Here is a 19,212-nt window from a genome sequence, read left to right as displayed (position 1 = left end):
GCCTCCAGGAGAGAGGCCCAAGCAAGACGCGCCCCGGGGAGCGTCTTGCCACATGTCACCACTGGGTCTGACTGAGCGCCTCCAGGAGAGAGGCCCAAGCAAGACGCGCCCCGAGGAGCGTCTTGCCACATGTCAACAATGGGTCTGACTGAGGGCCTCCAGGAGAGAAGCCCAAGCAAGACGCGTCCCGAGGAGCGTCTTGCCACATGTCAGCACTCGGTCCGACTGAACGCCTCCAGGAGAGAAGCCCCAGCAAGACGCGCCCCGAGGAGCGTCTTGCCACATGTAAGCACTGGGTCTGACTGAGCGCCTCCATGAGAGAAGCCCCAGCAAGACGCGCCCCGAGGAGCGTCTTGCCACATGTAAGCACTGGGTCTGACTGAGCGCCTCCAGGAGAGAGGCCCAAGCAAGACGCGCCCCGAGGAGCGTCTTGCCACATGTAAGCACTGGGTCTGACTTAGCGCCTCCAGGAGAGAAGCCCCAGCAAGACGCGCCCCGAGGAGCGTCTTACCACATGTCAGCACTCGGTCTGACTGAACGCCTCCAGGAGAGAAGCCCAAGCAAGACGCGCCCCGAGGAGCGTCTTGCCACATGTCAGCACTCGGTCTGACTGAACGCCTCCAGGAGAGAAGCCCCAGCAAGACACGCCCCGAGGAGCGTCTTGCCACATGTAAGCACTGGGTCTGACTGAGCGCCTCCAGGAGAGAGGCCCCAGCAAGACGCGCCCCGAGGAGCGTCTTGCCTTATGTCAGCACTAGGTCTGACTGAGCGCCTCCAGGAGAGAGGCCCAAGCAAGACGCGCCCCGCGGAGCGTCTTGCCACATGTCAACAATGGGTCTGACTGAGGGCCTCCAGGAGAGAAGCCCAAGCAAGACGCGCCCCGAGGAGCGTCTTGCCACATGTCAGCACTCGGTCTGACTGAGCGACTCCAGGAGAGAGGCCCAAGCAAGACGCACCCCGGGGAGCGTCTTGACACATGTCAACACTGGAGCTGACAGAGGGCCTCCAGGAGAGAGGCCCAAGCAAGATGCGCCCCGAGGAGCGTCTTGCCACATGTAAACAATGGGTCTGACTGAGGGCCTCCAAGAGAGAAGCCCAAGCAAGACGCGCCCCGAGGAGCGTCTTGCACCATGTCAGCACTGGGTCTGACTGAGCACCTCCAGGAGAGAGGCCCAAGCAAGACTCGCCCCGAGGAGCGTCTTGCCACATATCAACAATGGGTCTGACTGAGGGCCTCCATGAGAGAAGCCCAAGCAAGATGCGCCCCGAGGAGCATCTTGCCACATGTCAGCACTCGGTCTGACTGAGCGACTCCAGGAGAGAGGCCCAAGCAAGACGCACCCCGAGGAGCGTCTTGACACATGTCAACACTGGGGCTGACAGAGGGCCTCCAGGAGAGAGGCCCAAGCAAGATGCGCCCAGAGGAGCGTCTTGCCACATGTCAACAATGGGTCTGACTGAGGTCCTCCAAGAGAGAAGCCCAAGCAAGACGCGCCCCGAGGAGCGTCTTGCACCATGTCAACACTGGGTCTGACTGAGCACCTCCAGGAGAGAGGCCCAAGCAAGACTCGCCCCGAGGAGCGTCTTGCCACATATCAACAATGGGTCTGACTGAGGGCCTCCATGAGAGAAGCCCAAGCAAGACGGGCCCCGAGGAGCGTCTTGCCACATGTCAGCACTCGGTCTGACTGAGCGCCTCCAGGAGAGAGGCCCAAGCAAGACGCGCCCCGAGGAGTGTCTTGCCACATATCAACAATGGGTCTGACTGAGGGCCTCCATGAGAGAAGCCCAAGCAAGACGCACCCCGAGGAGCGTCTTGCCTTATGTCAGCACTCGGTCTGACTGAGCGCCTCCAGGAGAGAGGCCCAAGCAAGACGCGTCCCGAGGAGTGTCTTGCCACATGTCAACAATGAGTCTGACTGAGGGCTTCCAGGAGAGAAGCCCAAGCAAGACGCGTCCCGAGGAGTGTCTTGCCACATGTCAACAATGGGTCTGACTGAGGGCCTCCAGGAGAGAAGCCCAAGCAAGACGCGCCCCGAGGAGCGTCTTGCCACATGTCAGCACTCGGTCTGACTGAGCACCTCCAGGAGAGAGGCCCAAGCAAGACGCGCCCCGAGGAGCGTCTTGCCACACGTCAGCACTCGGTCTGACTGAGCGCCTCCAGGAGAGAGGCCCAAGCAAGACGCGCCCCGAGGAGCGTCTTGCCACATGTAAGCACTGGGTCTGACTGAGCGCCTCCAGGAGAGAAACCCCAGCAAGACGCGCCCCGAGGAGCGTCTTACCACATGTCAGCACTCGGTCTGACTGAACGCCTCCAGGAGAGAAGCCCAAGCAAGACGCGCCCCGAGGAGCTCCTTGCCACATGTCAGCACTCGGTCTGACTGAACGCCTCCAGGAGAGAAGCCCCAGCAAGACACACCCCGAGGAGCGTCTTGCCACATGTAAGCACTGGGTCTGACTGAGCGCCTCCAGGAGGGAGGCCCCAGCAAGACGCGCCCCGAGGAGCGTCTTGCCTTATGTCAGCACTCGGTCTGACTGAGCGCCTCCAGGAGAGAGGCCCAAGCAAGACGCGCCCCGAGGAGCGTCTTGCCACATGTCAACAATGGGTCTGACTGAGGGCCTCCAGGAGAGAAGCCCAAGCAAGACGCGCCCCGAGGAGCGTCTTGCCACATGTCAACAATGGGTCTGACTGAGGGCCTCCAAGAGAGAAGCCCAAGCAAGACGCGCCCCGAGGAGCGTCTTGCCACATGTCAGCACTCGGTCTGACTGAGCGCCTCCAGGAGAGAGGCCCCAGCAAGACGCGCCCCGAGGAGCATCTGGCCACATGTCAGCACTCTGTCTGACTGTGCGCCTCCAGGAGAGAGGCCCCAATCAAGACGCGCCCCGAGGAGCATCTTGCCACATGTCAACAATGAGTCTGACTGAGGGCCTCCAGGAGAGAAGCCCAAGCAAGACGCGCCCCGAGGAGCGTCTTGCCACATGTCAGCACTCGGTCTGACTGAACGCCTCCAGGAGAGAAACCCCAGCAAGACGCGCCCCGAGGAGCGTCTTACCACATGTCAGCACTCGGTCTGACTGAACGCCTCCAGGAGAGAAGCCCAAGCAAGACGCGCCCCGAGGAGCTCCTTGCCACATGTCAGCACTCGGTCTGACTGAACGCCTCCAGGAGAGAAGCCCCAGCAAGACACACCCCGAGGAGCGTCTTGCCACATGTAAGCACTGGGTCTGACTGAGCGCCTCCAGGAGGGAGGACCCAGCAAGACGCGCCCCGAGGAGCGTCTTGCCTTATGTCAGCACTCGGTCTGACTGAGCGCCTCCAGGAGAGAGGCCCAAGCAAGACGCGCCCCGAGGAGCGTCTTGCCACATGTCAACAATGGGTCTGACTGAGGGCCTCCAGGAGAGAAGCCCAAGCAAGACGCGCCCCGAGGAGCGTCTTGCCACATGTCAACAATGGGTCTGACTGAGGGCCTCCAAGAGAGAAGCCCAAGCAAGACGCGCCCCGAGGAGCGTCTTGCCACATGTCAGCACTCGGTCTGACTGAGCGCCTCCAGGAGAGAGGCCCCAGCAAGACGCGCCCCGAGGAGCATCTGGCCACATGTCAGCACTCTGTCTGACTGTGCGCCTCCAGGAGAGAGGCCCCAATCAAGACGCGCCCCGAGGAGCATCTTGCCACATGTCAACAATGAGTCTGACTGAGGGCCTCCAGGAGAGAAGCCCAAGCAAGACGCGCCCCGAGGAGCGTCTTGCCACATGTCAGCACTCGGTCTGACTGAACGCCTCCAGGAGAGAAGCCCCAGCAAGACGCGCCCCGAGGAGCGTCTTGCCACATGTCAGCACTCGGTCTGACTGAGCTCCTCCAGGAGAGAGGCCCAAGCAAGACGCGCCCCGAGGAGCGTCTTGCCACATATCAACAAAGGATCTGACTGAGGGCCTCCATGAGAGAAGCCCAAGCAAGACGCGCCCCGAGGAGCGTCTTGCCACATGTCACCACTGGGTCTGACTGAGCGCCTCCAGGAGAGAAGCCCCAGCAAGACGCGCCCCGAGGAGCGTCTTACCACATGTCAGCACTCGGTCTGACTGAACGCCTCCAGGAGAGAAGCCCAAGCAAGACGCGCCCCGAGGAGCTCCTTGCCACATGTCAGCACTCGGTCTGACTGAACGCCTCCAGGAGAGAAGCCCCAGCAAGACACACCCCGAGGAGCGTCTTGCCACATGTAAGCACTGGGTCTGACTGAGCGCCTCCAGGAGAGAGGCCCCAGCAAGACGCGCACCGAGGAGCGTCTTGCCTTATGTCAGCACTCGGTCTGACTGAGCGCCTCCAGGAGAGAGGCCCAAGCAAGACGCGCCCCGAGGAGCGTCTTGCCACATGTCAACAATGGGTCTGACTGAGGGCCTCCAGGAGAGAAGCCCAAGCAAGACGCGCCCCGAGGAGCGTCTTGCCACATGTCAACAATGGGTCTGACTGAGGGCCTCCAAGAGAGAAGCCCAAGCAAGATGCGCCCCGAGGAGCGTCTTGCAACATGTCAACACTGGGTCTGACTGAGCACCTCCAGGCGAGAGGCCCAAGCAAGACTCACCCCGAGGAGCGTCTTGACACATGTCAACACTGGGGTTGACAGAGGGCCTCCAGGAGAGAGGCCCAAGCAAGATGCGCCCCGAGGAGCGTCTTGCCACATGTAAACAATGGGTCTGACTGAGGGCCTCCAGGAGAGAAGCCCAAGCAAGACTCGCCCCGAGGAGCGTCTTGCCACATGTCAACAATGGGTCTGACTGAGGGCCTCCAGGAGAGAAGCCCAAGCAAGACGCGCCCCAAGGAGCGTCTTGCCACATGTCAACAATGGGTCTGACAGAGCGCCTCCAGGAGAGAGGCCCCAGCAAGACGCGCCCCGAGGAGCGTCTGGCCACATGTCAGCACTCTGTCTGACTGTGCGCCTCCAGGAGAGAGGCCCCAAGCAAGACGCGCCCCGAGGAGCATCTTGCCACATGTCAACAATGAGTCTGACTGAGGGCCTCCAGGAGAGAAACCCAAGCAAGACGCGCCCCGAGGAGCGTCTTGCCACATGTCAGCACTCGGTCTGACTGAGCGCCTCCAGGAGAGAGGCCCAAGCAAGACGCGCCCCGAGGAGCGTCTTGCCACATATCAGCAATGGGTCTGACTGAGGGCCTCCATGAGAGAAGCCCAAGCAAGACGCGCCCCGAGGAGCGTCTTGCCACATGTCACCACTGGGTCTGACTGAGCGCCTCCAGGAGAGAGGCCCAAGTAAGACGCGCCCCGAGGAGCGTCTTGTCACGTGTCAACACTGGGTCTGACTGAGCGTCTCCAGGAGAGAGGCCCAAGCAGGACGCGCCCCGAGGAGCGTCTTGCCACATGTCAGCACTGGGTCTGACTGAGCGCCTCCAGGAGAGAGTCCCAAGCAAGACGCGCCCCGAGGAGCGTCTTGCCACATGTAAGCACTGGGTCTGACTGAGCGCCTCCAGGAGAGAAGCCCCAGCAAGACGCGCCCCGAGGAGCGTCTTACCACATGTCAGCACTCGGTCTGACTGAACGCCTCTAGGAGAGAGGCCCAAGCAAGACGCGCCCCGCGGAGCGTCTTGCCACATGTCAACAATGGGTCTGACTGAGGGCCTCCAGGAGAGAAGCCCAAGCAAGACGCGCCCCGAGGAGCGTCTTGCCACATGTCAGCACTCGGTCTGACTGAGCGACTCCAGGAGAGAGGCCCAAGAAAGACGCACCCCGGGGTGCGTCTTGACACATGTCAACACTGGGGCTGACAGAGGGCCTCCAGGAGAGAGGCCCAATTAAGATGCGCCCCGAGGAGCGTCTTGCCACATGTAAACAATGGGTCTGACTGAGGGCCTCCAAGAGAGAAGCCCAAGCAAGACGCGCCCCGAGGAGCGTCTTGCACCATGTCAACACAGGGTCTGACTGAGCACCTCCAGGAGAGAGGGCCAAGCAAGACTCGCCCCGAGGAGCGTCTTGCCACATATCAACAATGGGTCTGACTGAGGGCCTCCATGAGAGAAGCCCAAGCAAGACGCGCCCCGAGGAGCATCTTGCCACATGTCAGCACTCGGTCTGACTGAGCGACTCCAGGAGAGAGGCCCAAGCAAGACGCACCTCGAGGAGCGTCTTGACACATGTCAACACTGGGGCTGACAGAGGGCCTCCAGGAGAGAGGCCCAAGCAAGATGCGCCCCCAGGAGCGTCTTGCCACATGTCAACACTGGGTCTGACTGAGCACCTCCAGGAGAGAGGCCCAAGCAAGACTCGCCCCGAGGAGCGTCTTGCCACATATCAACAATGGGTCTGACTGAGGGCCTCCATGAGAGAAGCCCAAGCAAGACGCGCCCCGAGGAGCGTCTTGTCACGTGTCAACACTGGGTCTGACTGAGCGTCTCCATGAGAGAAGCCCAAGCAAGACGCGCCCCGAGGAGCGTTTTGCCACATATCAACAATGGGTCTGACTGAGGGCCTCCATGAGAGAAGCCCAAGCAAGACGCGCCCCGAGGAGCGTCTTGTCACGTGTCAACACTGGGTCTGACTGAGCGTCTCCAGGAGAGAGGCCCAAGCAAGACGCGCCCCGAGGAGCGTCTTGCCACATGTCACCACTGGGTCTGACTGAGCGCCTCCAGGAGAGAGGCCCAAGCAAGACGCGCCCCGAGGAGCGTCTTGCCACATGTCAACAATGAGTCTGACTGAGGGCTTCCAGGAGAGAAGCCCAAGCAAGACGCGTCCCGAGGAGTGTCTTGCCACATGTCAGCACTCGGTCTGACTGAACGCCTCCAGGAGAGAAGCCCCAGCAAGACGCGCCCCGAGGAGCGTCTTGCCACATGTAAGCACTGGGTCTGACTGAGCACCTCCAGGAGAGAGGCCCCAGCAAGACGCGCACCGAGGAGCGTCTTGCCTTATGTCAGCACTCGGTCTGACTGAGCGCCTCCAGGAGAGAGGCCCAAGCAAGACGCGTCCCGAGGAATGTCTTGCCACATGTCAACAATGAGTCTGAATGAGGGCCTCCAGGAGAGAAGCCCAAGCAAGACGCGTCCCGAGGAGTGTCTTGCCACATGTCAACAATGGGTCTGACTGAGGGCCTCCAGGAGAGAAGCCCAAGCAAGACGCGCCCCGAGGAGCGTCTTGCCACATGTCAGCACTCGGTCTGACTGAGCGCCTCCAGGAGAGAGGCCCAAGCAAGACGCACCCCGCGGAGCGTCTTGACAAATGTCAACACTGGGGCTGACAGAGGAACTCCAGGAGAGAGGCCCAAGCAAGATGCGCCCCGAGGAGCGTCTTGCCACATGTAAACAATGGGTCTGACTGAGGGCCTCCAGGAGAGAAGCCCAAGCAAGACGCGCCCCGAGGAGCGTCTTGCCACATGTCAGCACTCGGTCTGACTGAGCGCCTCCAGGAGAGAGGCCCAAGCAAGACGCGCCCCGAGGAGCGTCTTGCCACATATCAACAATGGGTCTGACTGAGGGCCTCCATGAGAGAAGCCCAAGCAAGACGCGCCCCGAGGAGCGTCTTGTCACGTGTCAACACTGGGTCTGACTGAGAGTCTCCAGGAGAGAGGCCCAAGCAAGACGCGCCCCGAGGAGCGTCTTGCCACATGTAAGCACTGCGTCTGACTGAGCGCCTCCAGGAGAGAGGCCCAAGCAAGACGCGCCCCGAGGAGCGTCTTGCCACATGTCAACAATGGGTCTGACTGAGGGCCTCCAGGAGAGAAGCCTCAAGCAAGACGTGCCCCGAGGAGCGTCTTGCCACATGTCAACAATGGGTCTGACTGAGCGCCTCCAGGAGAGAGGCCCAAGCAAGACGCGCCCCGGGGAGCGTCTTGCCACATGTCACCACTGGGTCTGACTGAGCGCCTCCAGGAGAGAGGCCCAAGCAAGACGCGCCCCGAGGAGCGTCTTGCCACATGTCAACAATGGGTCTGACTGAGGGCCTCCAGGAGAGAAGCCCAAGCAAGACGCGTCCCGAGGAGCGTCTTGCCACATGTCAGCACTCGGTCCGACTGAACGCCTCCAGGAGAGAAGCCCCAGCAAGACGCGCCCCGAGGAGCGTCTTGCCACATGTAAGCACTGGGTCTGACTGAGCGCCTCCATGAGAGAAGCCCCAGCAAGACGCGCCCCGAGGAGCGTCTTGCCACATGTAAGCACTGGGTCTGACTGAGCGCCTCCAGGAGAGAGGCCCAAGCAAGACGCGCCCCGAGGAGCGTCTTGCCACATGTAAGCACTGGGTCTGACTTAGCGCCTCCAGGAGAGAAGCCCCAGCAAGACGCGCCCCGAGGAGCGTCTTACCACATGTCAGCACTCGGTCTGACTGAACGCCTCCAGGAGAGAAGCCCAAGCAAGACGCGCCCCGAGGAGCGTCTTGCCACATGTCAGCACTCGGTCTGACTGAACGCCTCCAGGAGAGAAGCCCCAGCAAGACACGCCCCGAGGAGCGTCTTGCCACATGTAAGCACTGGGTCTGACTGAGCGCCTCCAGGAGAGAGGCCCCAGCAAGACGCGCCCCGAGGAGCGTCTTGCCTTATGTCAGCACTCGGTCTGACTGAGCGCCTCCAGGAGAGAGGCCCAAGCAAGACGCGCCCCGCGGAGCGTCTTGCCACATGTCAACAATGGGTCTGACTGAGGGCCTCCAGGAGAGAAGCCCAAGCAAGACGCGCCCCGAGGAGCGTCTTGCCACATGTCAGCACTCGGTCTGACTGAGCGACTCCAGGAGAGAGGCCCAAGCAAGACGCACCCCGGGGAGCGTCTTGACACATGTCAACACTGGGGCTGACAGAGGGCCTCCAGGAGAGAGGCCCAAGCAAGATGCGCCCCGAGGAGCGTCTTGCCACATGTAAACAATGGGTCTGACTGAGGGCCTCCAAGAGAGAAGCCCAAGCAAGACGCGCCCCGAGGAGCGTCTTGCACCATGTCAGCACTGGGTCTGACTGAGCACCTCCAGGAGAGAGGCCCAAGCAAGACTCGCCCCGAGGAGCGTCTTGCCACATATCAACAATGGGTCTGACTGAGGGCCTCCATGAGAGAAGCCCAAGCAAGATGCGCCCCGAGGAGCATCTTGCCACATGTCAGCACTCGGTCTGACTGAGCGACTCCAGGAGAGAGGCCCAAGCAAGACGCACCCCGAGGAGCGTCTTGACACATGTCAACACTGGGGCTGACAGAGGGCCTCCAGGAGAGAGGCCCAAGCAAGATGCGCCCAGAGGAGCGTCTTGCCACATGTCAACAATGGGTCTGACTGAGGTCCTCCAAGAGAGAAGCCCAAGCAAGACGCGCCCCGAGGAGCGTCTTGCACCATGTCAACACTGGGTCTGACTGAGCACCTCCAGGAGAGAGGCCCAAGCAAGACTCGCCCCGAGGAGCGTCTTGCCACATATCAACAATGGGTCTGACTGAGGGCCTCCATGAGAGAAGCCCAAGCAAGACGGGCCCCGAGGAGCGTCTTGCCACATGTCAGCACTCGGTCTGACTGAGCGCCTCCAGGAGAGAGGCCCAAGCAAGACGCGCCCCGAGGAGTGTCTTGCCACATATCAACAATGGGTCTGACTGAGGGCCTCCATGAGAGAAGCCCAAGCAAGACGCGCCCCGAGGAGCGTCTTGTCACGTGTCAACACTGGGTCTGACTGAGCGTCTCCAGGAGAGAGGCCCAAGCAAGATGCGCCCCGAGGAGCGTCTTGCCACATGTAAACAATGGGTCTGACTGAGGGCTTCCAGGAGAGAAGCCCAAGCAAGATGCGTCCCGAGGAGTGTCTTGCCACATGTCAGCACTCGGTCTGACTGAACGCCTCCAGGAGAGAAGCCCCAGCAAGACGCGCCCCGAGGAGCGTCTTGCCACATGTAAGCACTGGGTCTGACTGAGCGCCTCCAGGAGAGAGGCCCCAGCAAGACGCACCCCGAGGAGCGTCTTGCCTTATGTCAGCACTCGGTCTGACTGAGCGCCTCCAGGAGAGAGGCCCAAGCAAGACGCGTCCCGAGGAGTGTCTTGCCACATGTCAACAATGAGTCTGACTGAGGGCTTCCAGGAGAGAAGCCCAAGCAAGACGCGTCCCGAGGAGTGTCTTGCCACATGTCAACAATGGGTCTGACTGAGGGCCTCCTGGAGAGAAGCCCAAGCAAGACGCGCCCCGAGGAGCGTCTTGCCACATGTCAGCACTCGGTCTGACTGAGCACCTCCAGGAGAGAGGCCCAAGCAAGACGCGCCCCGAGGAGCGTCTTGCCACACGTCAGCACTCGGTCTGACTGAGCGCCTCCAGGAGAGAAACCCCAGCAAGACGCGCCCCGAGGAGCGTCTTACCACATGTCAGCACTCGGTCTGACTGAACGCCTCCAGGAGAGAAGCCCAAGCAAGACGCGCCCCGAGGAGCTCCTTGCCACATGTCAGCACTCGGTCTGACTGAACGCCTCCAGGAGAGAAGCCCCAACAAGACACACCCCGAGGAGCGTCTTGCCACATGTAAGCACTGGGTCTGACTGAGCGCCTCCAGGAGGGAGGCCCCAGCAAGACGCGCCCCGAGGAGCGTCTTGCCTTATGTCAGCACTCGGTCTGACTGAGCGCCTCCAGGAGAGAGGCCCAAGCAAGACGCGCCCCGAGGAGCGTCTTGCCACATGTCAACAATGGGTCTGACTGAGGGCCTCCAGGAGAGAAGCCCGAACAAGACGCGCCCCGAGGAGCGTCTTGCCACATGTCAACAATGGGTCTGACTGAGGGCCTCCAAGAGAGAAGCCCAAGCAAGACGCGCCCCGAGGAGCGTCTTGCCACATGTCAACAAAGAGTCTGACTGAGGGCTTCCAGGAGAGAAGCCCAAGCAAGACGCGTCCCGAGGAGTGTCTTGCCACATGTCAACAATGGGTCTGACTGAGGGCCTCCTGGAGAGAAGCCCAAGCAAGACGCGCCCCGAGGAGCGTCTTGCCACATGTCAGCACTCGGTCTGACTGAGCACCTCCAGGAGAGAGGCCCAAGCAAGACGCGCCCCGAGGAGCGTCTTGCCACACGTCAGCACTCGGTCTGACTGAGCGCCTCCAGGAGAGAAACCCCAGCAAGATGCGCCCCGAGGAGCGTCTTACCACATGTCAGCACTCGGTCTGACTGAACGCCTCCAGGAGAGAAGCCCAAGCAAGACGCGCCCCGAGGAGCTCCTTGCCACATGTCAGCACTCGGTCTGACTGAACGCCTCCAGGAGAGAAGCCCCAGCAAGACACACCCCGAGGAGCGTCTTGCCACATGTAAGCACTGGGTCTGACTGAGCGCCTCCAGGAGGGAGGCCCCAGCAAGACGCGCCCCGAGGAGCGTCTTGCCTTATGTCAGCACTCGGTCTGACTGAGCGCCTCCAGGAGAGAGGCCCAAGCAAGACGCGCCCCGAGGAGCGTCTTGCCACATGTCAACAATGGGTCTGACTGAGGGCCTCCAGGAGAGAAGCCCAAGCAAGACGCGCCCCGAGGAGCGTCTTGCCCCATGTCAACAATGGGTCTGACTGAGGGCCTCCAAGAGAGAAGCCCAAGCAAGACGCGCCCCGAGGAGCGTCTTGCCACATGTCAGCACTCGGTCTGACTGAGCGCCTCCAGGAGAGAGGCCCCAGCAAGACGCGCCCCGAGGAGCATCTGGCCACATGTCAGCACTCTGTCTGACTGTGCGCCTCCAGGAGAGAGGCCCCAATCAAGACGCGCCCCGAGGAGCATCTTGCCACATGTCAACAATGAGTCTGACTGAGGGCCTCCAGGAGAGAAGCCCAAGCAAGACGCGCCCCGAGGAGCGTCTTGCCACATGTCAGCACTCGGTCTGACTGAACGCCTCCAGGAGAGAAGCCCCAGCAAGACGCGCCCCGAGGAGCGTCTTGCCACATGTCAGCACTCGGTCTGACTGAGCTCCTCCAGGAGAGAGGCCCAAGCAAGACGCGCCCCGAGGAGCGTCTTGCCACATATCAACAAAGGATCTGACTGAGGGCCTCCATGAGAGAAGCCCAAGCAAGACGCGCCCCGAGGAGCGTCTTGTCACATGTCACCACTGGGTCTGACTGAGCGCCTCCAGGAGAGAAGCCCCAGCAAGACGCGCCCCGAGGAGCGTCTTACCACATGTCAGCACTCGGTCTGACTGAACGCCTCCATGAGAGAAGCCCAAGCAAGACGCGCCCCGAGGAGCTCCTTGCCACATGTCAGCACTCGGTCTGACTGAACGCCTCCAGGAGAGAAGCCCCAGCAAGACACACCCCGAGGAGCGTCTTGCCACATGTAAGCACTGGGTCTGACTGAGCGCCTCCAGGAGAGAGGCCCCAGCAAGACGCGCACCGAGGAGCGTCTTGCCTTATGTCAGCACTCGGTCTGACTGAGCGCCTCCAGGAGAGAGGCCCAAGCAAGACGCGCCCCGAGGAGCGTCTTGCCACATGTCAACAATGGGTCTGACTGAGGGCCTCCAGGAGAGAAGCCCAAGCAAGACGCGCCCCGAGGAGCGTCTTGCCACATGTCAACAATGGGTCTGACTGAGGGCCTCCAAGAGAGAAGCCCAAGCAAGATGCGCCCCGAGGAGCGTCTTGCAACATGTCAACACTGGGTCTGACTGAGCACCTCCAGGAGAGAGGCCCAAGCAAGACTCGCCCCGAGGAGCGTCTTGACACATGTCAACACTGGGGCTGACAGAGGGCCTCCAGGAGAGAGGCCCAAGCAAGATGCGCCCCGAGGAGCGTCTTGCCACATGTAAACAATGGGTCTGACTGAGGGCCTCCAGGAGAGAAGCCCAAGCAAGACTCGCCCCGAGGAGCGTCTTGCCACATGTCAACAATGGGTCTGACTGAGGGCCTCCAGGAGAGAAGCCCAAGCAAGACGCGCCCCGAGGAGCGTCTTGCCACATGTCAACAATGGGTCTGACAGAGCGCCTCCAGGAGAGAGGCCCCAGCAAGACGCGCCCCGAGGAGCGTCTGGCCACATGTCAGCACTCTGTCTGACTGTGCGCCTCCAGGAGAGAGGCCCCAAGCAAGACGCGCCCCGAGGAGCATCTTGCCACATGTCAACAATGAGTCTGACTGAGGGCCTCCAGGAGAGAAACCCAAGCAAGACGCGCCCCGACGAGCGTCTTGCCACATGTCAGCACTCGGTCTGACTGAACGCCTCTAGGAGAGAAGCCCCAGCAAGACGCGCCCCGAGGAGCGTCTTGCCACATGTCAGCACTCGGTCTGACTGAGCTCCTCCAGGAGAGAGGCCCAAGCAAGACGCGCCCCGAGGAGCGTCTTGCCACATATCAACAATGGATCTGACTGAGGGCCTCCATGAGAGAAGCCCAAGCAAGACGCGCCCCGAGGAGCGTCTTGTCACATGTCACCACTGGATCTGACTGAGCGCCTCCAGGAGAGAGGCCCAAGCAAGACGCCCCCCGAGGAGCGTCTTGCCACATGTCACCACTGGGTCTGACTGAGCGCCTCCAGGAGAGAGGCCCAAGCAAGACGCGCCCCGAGGAGCGTCTTGCCACATGTCAACAATGAGTCCGACTGAGGGCCTCCAGGAGAGAAGCCCAAGCAAGACGCGTCCCGAGGAGCGTCTTGCCACATGTCAACAATGGGTCTGACTGAGGGCCTCCAAGAGAGAAGCCCAAGCAAGACGCGCCCCGAGGAGCGTCTTGCCACATGTCAGCACTCGGTCTGACTGAGCGCCTCCAGGAGAGAGGCCCCAGCAAGACGCGCCCCGAGGAGCGTCTGGCCACATGTCAGCACTCTGTCTGACTGTGCGCCTCCAGGAGAGAGGCCCCAATCAAGACGCGCCCCGAGGAGCATCTTGCCACATGTCAACAATGAGTCTGACTGAGGGCCTCCAGGAGAGAAGCCCAAGCAAGACGCGCCCCGAGGAGCGTCTTGCCAAATGTCAGCACTCTGTCTGACTGAACGCCTCCAGGAGAGAAGCCCCAGCAAGACGCGCCCCGAGGAGCGTCTTGCCACATGTCAGCACTCGGTCTGACTGAGCTCCTCCAGGAGAGAGGCCCAAGCAAGACGCGCCCCGAGGAGCGTCTTGCCACATATCAACAAAGGATCTGACTGAGGGCCTCCATGAGAGAAGCCCAAGCAAGACGCGCCCCGAGGAGCGTCTTGTCACATGTCACCACTGGGTCTGACTGAGCGCCTCCAGGAGAGAAGCCCCAGCAAGACGCGCCCCGAGGAGCGTCTTACTACATGTCAACACTCGGTCTGACTGAACGCCTCCATGAGAGAAGCCCAAGCAAGACGCGCCCCGAGGAGCTCCTTGCCACATGTCAGCACTCGGTCTGACTGAACGCCTCCAGGAGAGAAGCCCCAGCAAGACACACCCCGAGGAGCGTCTTGCCACATGTAAGCACTGGGTCTGACTGAGCGCCTCCAGGAGAGAGGCCCCAGCAAGACGCGCACCGAGGAGCGTCTTGCCTTATGTCAGCACTCGGTCTGACTGAGCGCCTCCAGGAGAGAGGCCCAAGCAAGACGCGCCCCGAGGAGCGTCTTGCCACATGTCAACAATGGGTCTGACTGAGGGCCTCAGGGAGAGAAGCCCAAGCAAGACGCGCCCCGAGGAGCATCTTGCCACATGTCAACAATGGGTCTGACTGAGGGCCTCCAAGAGAGAAGCCCAAGCAAGATGCGCCCCGAGGAGCGTCTTGCAACATGTCAACACTGGGTCTGACTGAGCACCTCCAGGAGAGAGGCCCAAGCAAGACTCGCCCCGAGGAGCGTCTTGACACATGTCAACACTGGGGCTGACAGAGGGCCTCCAGGAGAGAGGCCCAAGCAAGATGCGCCCCGAGGAGCGTCTTGCCACATGTAAACAATGGGTCTGACTGAGGGCCTCCAGGAGAGAAGCCCAAGCAAGACTCGCCCCGAGGAGCGTCTTGCCACATGTCAACAATGGGTCTCACTGAGGGCCTCCAGGAGAGAAGCCCAAGCAAGACGCGCCCCGAGGAGCGTCTTGCCACATGTCAACAATGGGTCTGACAGAGCGCCTCCAGGAGAGAGGCCCCAGCAAGACGCGCCCCGAGGAGCGTCTGGCCACATGTCAGCACTCTGTCTGACTGTGCGCCTCCGGGAGAGAGGCCCCAAGCAAGACGCGCCCCGAGGAGCATCTTGCCACATGTCAACAATGAGTCTGACTGAGGGCCTCCAGGAGAGAAACCCAAGCAAGACGCGCCCCGACGAGCGTCTTGACACATGTCAGCACTCGGTCTGACTGAACGCCTCTAGGAGAGAAGCCCCAGCAAGACGCGCCCGGAGGAGCGTCTTGCCACATGTCAGCACTCGGTCTGACTGAGCTCCTCCAGGAGAGAGGCCCAAGCAAGACGCGCCCCGAGGAGCGTCTTGCCACATATCAACAATGGATCTGACTGAGGGCCTCCATGAGAGAAGCCCAAGCAAGACGCGCCCCGAGGAGCGTCTTGTCACATGTCACCACTGGGTCTGACTGAGCGCCTCCAGGAGAGAGGCCCAAGCAAGACGCCCCCCGAGGAGCGTCTTGCCACATGTCACCACTGGGTTTGACTGAGCGCCTCCAGGAGAGAGGCCCAAGCAAGACGCGCCCCGAGGAGCGTCTTGCCACATGTCAAATATGAGTCTGACTGAGGGCCTCCAGGAGAGAAGCCCAAGCAAGACGCGTCCCGAGGAGCGTCTTGCCACATGTCAGCACTCGGTCTGACTGAACGCCTCCAGGAGAGAAGCCCCAGCAAGACGCGCCCCGAGGAGCGTCTTGCCACATGTAAGCACTGGGTCTGACTGAGCGCCTCCAGGAGAGAGGCCCCAGCAAGACGCGCCCCGAGGAGCGTCTTGCCTTATGTCAGCACTCGGTCTGACTGAGCGCCTCCAGGAGAGAGGCCCAAGCAAGACGCGCCCCGAGGAGCGTCTTGCCACATGTCAACAATGGGTCTGACTGAGGGCCTCCAGGAGAGAAGCCCAAGCAAGATGCGCCCAAAGGAGCGTCTTGCCACATGTAAACAATGGGTCTGACTGAGGGCCTCCAGGAGAGAAGCCCAAGCAAGACGCGCCCCGAGGAGCGTCTTGCCACATGTCAGCACTCGGTCTGACTGAGCGCCTCCAGGAGAGAGGCCCAAGCAAGACGCGCCCCGAGGAGCGTCTTGCCACATATCAGCAATGGGTCTGACTGAGGGCCTCCATGAGAGAAGCCCAAGCAAGACGTGCCCCGAGGAGCGTCTTGCCACATGTCACCACTGGGTCTGACTGAGCGCCTCCAGGAGAGAGGCCCAAGTAAGACGCGCCCCGAGGAGCGTCTTGTCACGTGTCAACACTGGGTCTGACTGAGCGTCTCCAGGAGAGAGGCCCAAGCAGGACGCGCCCCGAGGAGCGTCTTGCCACATTGTAGCACTGGGTCTGACTGAGCGCCTCCAGGAGAGAGTCCCAAGCAAGACGCGCCCCGAGGAGCGTCTTGCCACATGTAAGCACTGGGTCTGACTGAGCGCCTCCAGGAGAGAAGCCCCAGCAAGACGCGCCCCGAGGAGCGTCTTACCACATGTCAGCACTCGGTCTGACTGAACGCCTCCAGGAGAGAAGCCCAAGCAAGACGCGCCCCGAAGAGCGTCTTGCCACATGTCAGCACTCGGTCTGACTGAACGCCTCCAGGAGAGAAGCCCCAGCAAGACACGCCCCGAGGAGCGTCTTGCCTTATGTCAGCACTCGGTCTGACTGAGCGCCTCTAGGAGAGAGGCCCAAGCAAGACGCGCCCCGCGGAGCGTCTTGCCACATGTCAACAATAGGTCTGACTGAGGGCCTCCAGGAGAGAAGCCCAAGCAAGACGCGCCCCGAGGAGCGTCTTGCCACATGTCAGCACTCGGTCTGACTGAGCGACTCCAGGAGAGAGGCCCAAGAAAGACGCACCCCGGGGAGCGTCTTGACACATGTCAACACTGGGGCTGACAGAGGGCCTCCAGGAGAGAGGCCCAATTAAGATGCGCCCCGAGGAGCGTCTTGCCACATGTAAACAATGGGTCTGACTGAGGGCCTCCAAGAGAGAAGCCCAAGCAAGACGCGCCCCGAGGAGCGTCTTGCACCATGTCAACACTGGGTCTGACTGAGCACCTCCAGGAGAGAGGGCCAAGCAAGACTCGCCCCGAGGAGTGTCTTGCCACATATCAACAATGGGTCTGACTGAGGGCCTCCATGAGAGAAGCCCAAGCAAGACACGCCCCGAGGAGCATCTTGCCACATGTCAGCACTCGGTCTGACTGAGCGACTCCAGGAGAGAGGCCCAAGCAAGACGCACCTCGAGGAGCGTCTTGACACATGTCAACACTGGGGCTGACAGAGGGCCTCCAGGAGAGAGGCCCAAGCAAGATGCGCCCCCAGGAGCGTCTTGCCACATGTCAACACTGGGTCTGACTGAGCACCTCCAGGAGAGAGGCCCAAGCAAGACTCGCCCCGAGGAGCGTCTTGCCACATATCAACAATGGGTCTGACTGAGGGCCTCCATGAGAGAAGCCCAAGCAAGACGCGCCCCGAGGAGCGTCTTGTCACGTGTCAACACTGGGTCTGATTGAGCGTCTCCAGGAGAGAGGCCCAAGCAAGACGCGCCCCGAGGAGCGTCTTGCCACATGTCACCACTGGGTCTGACTGAGCGCCTCCAGGAGAGAGGCCCAAGCAAGACGCGCCCCGAGGAGCGTCTTGCCACATGTCAACAATGAGTCTGACTGAGGGCCTCCAGGAGAGAAGCCCAAGCAAGACGCGTCCCGAGGAGTGTCTTGCCACATGTCAGCACTCGGTCTGACTGAACGCCTCCAGGAGAGAAGCCCCAGCAAGACGCGCCCCGAGGAGCGTCTTGCCACATGTAAGCACTGGGTCTGACTGAGCACCTCCAGGAGAGAGGCCCCAGCAAGACGCGCCCCGAGGAGCGTCTTGCCTTATGTCAGCACTCGGTCTGACTGAGCGCCTCCAGGAGAGAGGCCCAAGCAAGACGCGTCCCGAGGAGTGTCTTGCCACATGTCAACAATGAGTCTGACTGAGGGCCTCCAGGAGAGAAGCCCAAGCAAGACGCGTCCCGAGGAGTGTCTTGCCACATGTCAACAATGGGTCTGACTGAGGGCCTCCAGGAGAGAAGCCCAAGCAAGACGCGCCCCGAGGAGCGTCTTGCCACATGTCAGCACTCGGTCTGACTGAGCGCCTCCAGGAGAGAGGCCCAAGCAAGACGCACCCCGCGGAGCGTCTTGACAAATGTCAACACTGGGGCTGACAGAGGAACTCCAGGAGAGAGGCCCAAGCAAGATGCGCCCCGAGGAGGGTCTTGCCACATGTAAACAATGGGTCTGACTGAGGGCCTCCAGGAGAGAAGCCCAAGCAAGACGCGCCCCGAGGAGCGTCTTGCCACATGTCAGCACTCGGTCTGACTGAGCGCCTCCAGGAGAGAGGCCCAAGCAAGACGCGCCCCGAGGAGCGTCTTGCCACGTATCAACAATGGGTCTGACTGAGGGCCTCCATGAGAGAAGCCCAAGCAAGACGCGCCCCGAGGAGCGTCTTGTCACGTGTCAACACTGGGTCTGACTGAGAGTCTCCAGGAGAGAGGCCCAAGCAAGACGCGCCCCGAGGAGCGTCTTGCCACATGTAAGCACTGCGTCTGACTGAGCGCCTCCAGGAGAGAGGCCCAAGCAAGACCCGCCCCGAGGAGCGTCTTGCCACATGTCAACAATGGGTCTGACTGAGGGCCTCCAGGAGAGAAGCCTCAAGCAAGACGCGCCCCGAGGAGCGTCTTGCCACACGTCAGCATTCGGTCTGACTGAGCGCCTCCAGGAGAGAGGCCCAAGCAAGACGCACCCCGAGGAGCGTCTTGCCACATGTAAGCACTGGGTCTGACTGAGCGCCTCCAGGAGAGAAACCCCAGCAAGACGCGCCCCGAGGAGCGTCTTACCACATGTCAGCACTCGGTCTGACTGAACGCCTCCAGGAGAGAAGCCCAAGCAAGACGCGCCCCGAGGAGCTCCTTGCCACATGTCAGCACTCGGTCTGACTGAACGCCTCCAGGAGAGAAGCCCCAGCAAGACACACCCCGAGGAGCGTCTTGCCACATGTAAGCACTGGGTCTGACTGAGCGCCTCCAGGAGGGAGGCCCCAGCAAGACGCGCCCCGAGGAGCGTCTTGCCTTATGTCAGCACTCGGTCTGACTGAGCGCCTCCAGGAGAGAGGCCCAAGCAAGACGCGCCCCGAGGAGCGTCTTGCCACATGTCAACAATGGGTCTGACTGAGGGCCTCCAGGAGAGAAGCCCAAGCAAGACGC

This window comes from Nothobranchius furzeri, chromosome 13, assembly GCF_043380555.1.
Source record: "Nothobranchius furzeri strain GRZ-AD chromosome 13, NfurGRZ-RIMD1, whole genome shotgun sequence".
Classification (NCBI taxonomy): domain Eukaryota; kingdom Metazoa; phylum Chordata; class Actinopteri; order Cyprinodontiformes; family Nothobranchiidae; genus Nothobranchius; species Nothobranchius furzeri.
The sequence above is the reverse complement of the archived record's forward strand: the minus strand, read 5'-3'. Positions refer to the sequence as shown.